General features: G+C 40.6%; 1 non-coding gene across 1 annotated transcript; it reads left to right on the top strand.

Moving 5' to 3' along the window:
* Positions 1-6,171: 6,171 nt before the first annotated feature.
* On the top strand, positions 6,172-6,278 carry TRNAL-UAA. Its single transcript has 2 exons — positions 6,172-6,209; positions 6,244-6,278. It is a non-coding gene; the product is annotated as a tRNA-Leu (tRNA).
* Positions 6,279-8,401: the final 2,123 nt, after the last annotated feature.

The following is an 8,401-nucleotide window of genomic DNA, read 5'->3' as shown; positions in this document are numbered from 1 at the left end:
TTGACAGATGGGTGCATGCCTTGACCGGAGGTCACATCTCCTCTCTACAAGGCTCTCTCTCGAGATTTCTGGATTCAAGAAATTACACGCTCTAATACCTCTTCAGGTTTGTAATACCCCTACTGTTACTTGTCCGGCAGAATTACACTACCCCCTGTACAAACCCTTGTAAATAGTCCCTATGTTAAAAACAAAATGAGTGCTTTGTGAATGTCCCCCCACAGGTTCCTGTAGTGTGCATATAGTTTAAAAGATCCAGTGTTACCAGAAGGCTTACTGTGAAATACATAAGCCTCACTGCCTCCTAATTCTCAAGTCACTTTAGAAGACACGAAAAAGAACATTTTAGACTGTTTCCCTCTTGGATTTACAGATCTCTATTTTTCTAGTAATATGAATAGCTGCTATTATTACTTGATTTTCTTACATTTTCTATTTTCCACCGCGTTCAATAAATTGGCTCATTTACACTAATACCCACCACTCCCAATCCTTCTAAAATAGTTATATTTCAGCTTTTAATTCAATATTAATTGTTTATGTTATTTTGTGTTATGTCATGTTATGTTATATTCCTATGAAAGTATTATACACAGCTTAGCATTGTTGTGAGCTATGATTATGTTTCCATAGTTTCTTGAGTGCTAATAATTGCCTAAAAATGCAAACAGAAAATTCTTTAATGTTTCTTTTTAATGTTTGTTTTCTTGTATCTATTTCTGACTGTTACAAATAGCTTTACAATATTCTACATGATCAATCAAATCAGGTAATCTATCAGTTCAAATAGTTTTTCTTGGAGTTATTTTTCCAGTTGGCCTCTTTTTTTTTTTTTCCCCGCCAGGGTGGACTGGCTCATCTACAGGTCTGTTGCACAACTGTCATCTGAATCTTTTCTTTGCTCTCCTGTTCATAATTTGTTTTATCCCTCTCCTGAGAGGCACTTTCTGATTCTTAAATCTTAAGTCTTTTTTGGTTTTAATATATACAATGAAAAACTGTGAGCAGGCAATTAGCATGATCAGAGTAACCAATGACACAGAAATGGCCAAGAGCAGTAGTTCTCACCTCCGGATCTCTACAAATACTAATTTTTGTGGGCTCTCATCCCACAGACAATCTAATTTAATTGGTATGGAGTGCCAGTGGGCATCAGAGTTTCTAAAAGCTCCCCTGGTTATTCTAACATGCAGCAAAATTTGGGAACCATTCAGAGCTTTTGGTTCCAAGTGTGGTTCCTGTATAAATATCTATATCACCAGAGAGCTTCTTAGAAGTACAGAATCTCCAAACATATCTCGGATCTCCTGAATGAGAATCTGCATTTTTACAAAATATCCAGGTGATGTTGATATACTTTAGAGGGTGAGAAGTTCTGGCTTAGAGCAGTGTTATTCCAAGGGTGGTCAGCTGACCAGCATTCAGCAGCACCTAGGAGCCAGCTAAAAGTGCAAATTCTTGGGTCACACTCTAGACCTACTGAATGAATATTTCTGGGGGTAGAGCCCAGGAATCTGTGTCTTAATAACTGCTCCAGGTGGTTATCATGCATGTTAGATATACCTAACAAGAATCTGCATTTTAACTAGACTCCCTGGTGATTTATAACCCCATTAAAGTGAGAGAAGCACTGGCCTAGAATTTTTAAGTTAAAAAACAAACAAATGAAAAAGGTCACTGATCCAAGATGCTTCAAAGCATATAACTTAGACTGGAATATCTTCATATTATATTCTTATTTCAGAATCTGCTCTCTTTCTAAGTCAATTTCTCAAGAATTTGAGAAACTGGAACTCACTTGTAGAAGAGTTTTTATTCTATTGACCTCTAGCTTATGAGACAATTATGCAACTTTTGTGCAAACATCTGCCATCACAAACTACCTTCTTTATTGTCTAAGGGGATCCTTGTCTCTGTTCAGGAGCTCTTAAAGCCATTTCTTTCAAGTGCATAGACACAGTTTGCGAAAAATGTCCTGTTACTGTCGTCTACCCAAAAAGATATCTTTACAACTGAAAGCTTCACAAATTTCTCTGAAGAGACTCATGCATAGTTAGTTACATACTGTAATCAAATTGCGGAGTACTTAAAGACCTTGGCTACGTCTCTGGCTTGCCAGATTTTGACCGTCTAAATGGACTAGCACATTGCATTGGGCCTCAGAAACAAAAACAGCATGGCTTCTTCAGATGTTGCTGATTTGAGGGTCCTTTCAAACTACACATATCTGATATTTTAAATAAAGATAAACAAGTAGGGAGAGATAGAAGAAAGACTCAGAACAAAGGTAAAATTGTACATTTGTTTTTATTCATGCCGGAAACATAATAAGAGTCCTTTAGAAAGAATGGAAACTAAAGAAAGCATAAAAGATTGTAAAATGTTCCTGACCATAGCACTAAAATTAAGCATGTACATCCCCAGTTTTATAAATGGGAAAGCTGAAGACCAATGTCAGTATTAAACAACCTCATCAAACACAACTCCATCTCCACTAACACTCTAGTTTACTTTTAAGCAACTTATATTACGTGTCATATGTGTCAGGATCAATTGTCAAAGACTTAAAAATGAACAAAAGAAATGACTGGGTCCTTCTTTTTAGCTAAGTGCTGGGCAGACCCTCTAAGAATTATCTGCTTTTGTAGGGGTGGGTGTGCACCTTTGAGTGACTTCCTATTCTCTCAGCTATTCTAGAACTCTGTGTTGGTAGAAGGGAACGTGTAGAAAGGGGCAGTAATGGAAATGATTCCTGTCTACATCAATGCAAAGGATTTTGCTCAGTTGAGACACAATTTTGCCCAGGAAAAGAGATAATCCAAAACATTAGGTTTTATTGCCCTATAGGATATAAACCAGTTTTGCATCTGTTAGTAAATTTATTTCAACCTTTCTATTGTGTGTTGCCTGTTCTTCAAGTTCACCTTTGAAGCGGTTTTCTCAGCTTGCTCATTAGTTATCGAGATATATGAAATCCTTGACCTTGCGTTCATATTATATTTGTATGAAAGGTTTTTCACTTTTAATGTGACAACGCTAGTGTATTTTGGGGGTTCAAAAGAAGGAGAGGAGTCCTGACTGCCATGGCAAGGGCGGAATGATGAAACACATTGTTACTGGAGGAGAGGATCTGGGGAGATGGAATACCTGACCGCAACCCCATCCTCTACCAGGTTCTTGATTGTACCACAGGAAAGAATTCAAGAGCAGAGTCAGAGTAGAAAGTGAGAACAGGTTTAATATAAAGAATAAAAAATACACACTTCACATGCAGTCTGTGCTGGCTCAAGAGTGAGCACAGCCCTACCTTCTGCCTGGATTCTACCTTTATGGTTGGCTATTTCATACATATTCATACTATCTAATGAATATTTAACTAAGTGGGTGGTTCCTAGTTGTGTAACTGGTTATATAACCTAGCCCTGTGCATGCTCTGTTTGCTTCTTTGGAGCATGCTCAATGGTCAAATTCCAACATATTCATCCCAAAATACTCAGAATATATTCAGTGCTCTTTAGTGCCTCCAGTGAAAGGTCTTTCAAGGATACAGTTCTTTTTACTGAGCATGCTCAGCCACTGAAATTACATAAATTGGCCTACTGAGTCTCAATATCCCGTGTTGTTACTGAAAAAAGATGCAACATGCAACGGTAACTAAGGACCCAGAGGAGGAGCCTGAGACCCTGGGGAGTGGTTAAAGATTCATGGGCATGGCTTGAAACCCAATCCTAGGGAAACCCAGCATCTCTTATCTCAACGTGTCTAAGGGGAGGAGGAGTGTTGCAAGCTTGAAAGATTTTAATTGTCAGAAAAGGAGGACACAGTGCACATTTTCTAAAATGTTTGGAAGTTAGGATACCATAGCCCCAAAACAGCAATGGAGCAGGGAATTTGGGTTGTTGTAAAACTATCCAAATGCCAGAGGCCGTGAATAGAAATGTGAAGGTGAATGGTGTCCTGAGCAACTGCTACTTGTCTGCTGGTTTGCTAGGGAAAGTACCCACATAAATTCTTTTCAATCCCTAAAGAATCTTGAGGTAGGAAATTTTTCCTGAATTTACAGATGAAGAAAAGGATCACAGATGGTGAAAATAATATAAAACATCACACATCACACTTTTGTAAGTGATGGAGCTTGAATTCAAGCACACTTGTATCTAGATGAAGATCCTCACGTTTTCTACTACTCTACATGGCCTTTTAAACAGTATTTGAAGTTATCTACTTGAAAAATAACAACAAAAAACCCCAACTCACCCCTGATGTTTGGACACACAAAATAGGATCTTCCAATAGCTGATCTTGCAAATGCTTATATATGTGGATTGTCTTCTGCAGGAAATAAAGTTTCTGAAAGCTGATATTCTGGGATAGGAACTGAAAACGTTATGGGACAGAATGGAAAGTCAACCTTGGATGAATACCTGTCATCTGAACCAAAGCAGGAGGGATTAAAAACAGCTTTTTTTTATTCGGTAGAGATTTTAAGCCAAGACGAAGACCTTCCTATTAGTCCTCCATGCTCGCATATTTGTTATGTGTGTCCTGTAATAAACCACATCTTTTCACTTCACATTCCTTCTCCCACAACCAGCCGAAAGAATCGGGGATTAGATAAGTGAGGGAGAGGAAGAACAGGGAAACAAGAGATGAGGAAAGAACAGGACAGGGGAGGAGAAGAGAGGGAAAGGGAGAAGTTTGTTATGTGTGTCCTGTAATAAACCACATCTTTTCACTTCACATTCCTTCTCCCACAACCGGCCGAAAGAATCAGGGATTAGATAAGTGAGGGAGAGGAAGAACAGGGAAACAAGAGATGAGGAAAGAACAGGACAGGGGAGGAGAGGAGAGGGAAAGGGAGAAGGAAAAAGAGGTGGTGGTGATGGGGGACCTTGGGTAAGAAAGCGGGAGAATCATGCAATAATAATCGAGCCTGCCGCATACCTTTGCAGGAACCGTTAAAATGCTGAAAATAATGGTACGGGAAATGTTTAAGTACCATTAATAAAACTTCTAAAGATAAAACATTGGCGGGAGATACTAGGAGCATCGAAGAAAACTCCTGAAAAGTGGTAAATGCAAAACGGTGTGGCTAAAATCGACATACCAAACCCCCTACTCCTGGAAGTAGGTGGTGTAACTGGTGATCTGTAGGAGCCGGCTCAAGCGAGGTCAGGGGGAAAAAGAGACCTCGGGCTGGTGGCGTATGCTTCCGGTCTTCGGAGCCGTATTCATTCTGTCGCTCGGTGCCACTCCTAGCTTCACTGTAAAACTTCTTTCCTGCCTTTCGGTTTTGCAGATAGTGCTGAATCCCTGTTTGCTCCTGTAACGTCTGGAAATAATTTTTTCTTCTTCCTGATGGCACTGTCTTCAGTCTTTGAGACACTTCTTGCCTTTTCGAGGGCCCCTTACTTCTGGGTGTCAGGATGGCCGAGTGGTCTAAGGCACCAGACTTAAGCTCCAGTTTCCCGGGCTTGGCGTTCCTGGTCTCTAGTTGGAGACGTGGGTNAGCCGAAAGAATCGGGGATTAGATAAGTGAGGGAGAGGAAGAACAGGGAAACAAGAGATGAGGAAAGAACAGGACAGGGGAGGAGAAGAGAGGGAAAGGGAGAAGGGAAAAAGAGGTGGTGGTGATGGGGGACCTTGGGTAAGAAAGCGGGAGAATCATGCAATAATAATCGAGCCTGCCGCATACCTTTGCAGGAACCGTTAAAATGCTGAAAATAATGGTACGGGAAATGTTTAAGTACCATTAATAAAACTTCTAAAGATAAAACATTGGCGGGAGATACTAGGAGCATCGAAGAAAACTCCTGAAAAGTGGTAAATGCAAAACGGTGTGGCTAAAATCGACATACCAAACCCCCTACTCCTGGAAGTAGGTGGTGTAACTGGTGATCTGTAGGAGCCGGCTCAAGCGAGGTCAGGGGGAAAAAGAGACCTCGGGCTGGTGGCGTATGCTTCCGGTCTTCGGAGCCGTATTCATTCTGTCGCTCGGTGCCACTCCTAGCTTCACTGTAAAACTTCTTTCCTGCCTTTCGGTTTTGCAGATAGTGCTGAATCCCTGTTTGCTCCTGTAACGTCTGGAAATAATTTTTTCTTCTTCCTGATGGCACTGTCTTCAGTCTTTGAGACACTTCTTGCCTTTTCGAGGGCCCCTTACTTCTGGGTGTCAGGATGGCCGAGTGGTCTAAGGCACCAGACTTAAGCTCCAGTTTCCCGGGCTTGGCGTTCCTGGTCTCTAGTTGGAGACGTGGGTTCGAATCCCACTTCTGACAAGAGTATCCTTTCATTCCTTCTCGATCTGAACTTTCACCATTAGGTCTTCTCTGGCTCCCTCAACTCACTACTGCTGTAATCTGCGCTCGTAGCCCCATCTTGAGTTCCCTCACGCACTGGAGCATCACCCTCCAGTACTTCGTAGTTCTGTCCTTTCTGCCCCACCCCTCAGCGCAGCCCCGACCCATGCTCGCCCAATGACCTGGAGTGCCGGAAACACAATACAGCAAAGAAAAGCATCTCTCGCACTTCCAACGAAGCCGTTGACAAACGAAAAATCCCAATTACAGATCCTGGTGTGTTTCCAGAACCAACTAGACACATTCAAAATACCAACGCCATCGGTGACCCCTTCTCCTATAAAGAAGGCAGCAGTGAATTTTCATCACAAGGACATAACTTGCTCCAAGAGCCTATTGACCATAACGAAACTCAGGAAGTTGCAAACTAGCAAGAAAGACACCCCATTCTGGGGAGAAAGAAACCTCCAGTCAGATTGCAGTGTACTGGAAGAAAATGCTACGTTGACTGCCTTGCCATTGGGAAATCAAATGCCAGTCTCTTGTGGGACCGGCAGGGACACTGCTTATCACACGAAAGAACGACTTTCTTTAGTGGTAGCTCAGCTGAAGCGTCTCCCACACATCTGCCTTGGGCTTTTCCAGTGGAGGAATTACTTCCAGTGGGGAAATAATGAATTTACTGCATTTCTCCACAGAAAGGAACTGAAAGAAACAAAACGGGAGTAAATACAACCACTCGAATCGATTTACAGCCACTGTATATTTGCATTAGTGAGAAAAATACACTAGGAGTAAATACATATGTTTCTTTTGCCTTTTACATTTTAAAATAGCATCAAAATGCCTTATGTTGCCATCTTCCAGGTTAAATAAAAAATGAAGCAATGGGGAAGGTGGCAAATACTCAGAACATTGCTTCCTAAGTTTCTGTCAAGCTCCCTAACAGTTTCCCGACTAGAGGGATCCTCAGAGCTCAGTACTCAGCGTCCTGAGCAGGTACTGGGTGCTTTATAGAGAGAAACAAACGTTGTAAGATGATTTTAATTTTGTTTTACTTCTTAGGTTTCCTTACCTAGCCCAAAATAGCTGTGAATACTTTGAAGCAGAAAATAAAATCAGTATTAAAAAAATTGAACAGTCCAATTCAGAAGAATAGTTGGAAAAGACAAAAGTGGACAATGGAGGAAAATATTCAGAATTTTGTCATTTCAGGGGAATGTAGGGCAGGAAAGAGTGGTAGGTGCTTATAAATTTATAGGGGTGAGAAGGAGAGTGTAAAAAGTGGAATTTAATAATGGAAGTGGGAAAGTGAGGAAGTGGAGGCCTTGGGTTTAGAAGAGTAAGTTAATTGCACTTGGTTGTCCATGGTTCATTTTTGTTATTGGTCAATGAAAAATCACTCTTTGGCTTTCTCAGTTTTACTTTTTCATAGTTTTTCCCTGTTATGCCCAGTATCCAGCTCTTTCCTCTTCCCCGAAATATAGACACTCTTTCTAAAGTATTTAAAATTATTTTCTGGGATAAAAAACTGTTCTTGAAGTGTGTTGTTGATTTGTGATTCCTGATTTTTTTCTTTTGGTCAATAAAGTTTGAAAAATCTACCCATCTTACTGCATTTACATCTGCATGGTTTCTTGTGGCTGCTGCATAGTACAAAAATCATAGGTATCCACTGCGGTATACCTGATAGATATCTAAACTGCTTCTAACAATCTATTCCTTAAGATCCTACAAAGATAATACTAGGCAAGGCCAACCACAGAGCTAAGCTGGAATTTCACTGAGATAGATTCTTAGGAGAGGAATTGATGGGTAGTAATTTAAAACTATACAGGAATAAAACTCATTTAATATCAATGCTGCAAAAGCTAAGACCTTAACTTTAAGACCAACATCTCAGTCTATGTAGAACTTCATAGAATGTAACTTTTACTTTCAAAAGACAAGAAACAGGGTCATCCAAACCACATAATTCTGAGAAGAAATCCCAGAGGGAGCTTTTAATTTAGTTTATTTTAACAGCTTGAGCATTCTTTGCCATTGATGACCTAAACATGTTTTCAGCAGTGTCATGATTTTGAGGGGCCTTTCCTCCTAGA

The sequence above is a fragment of the Galeopterus variegatus genome, unplaced genomic scaffold, assembly GCF_000696425.1.
Source record: "Galeopterus variegatus unplaced genomic scaffold, G_variegatus-3.0.2 Scaffold12281, whole genome shotgun sequence".
Classification (NCBI taxonomy): Eukaryota; Metazoa; Chordata; class Mammalia; order Dermoptera; family Cynocephalidae; genus Galeopterus; species Galeopterus variegatus.
The sequence above is the reverse complement of the archived record's forward strand: the minus strand, read 5'-3'. Positions and strand labels throughout refer to the sequence as shown.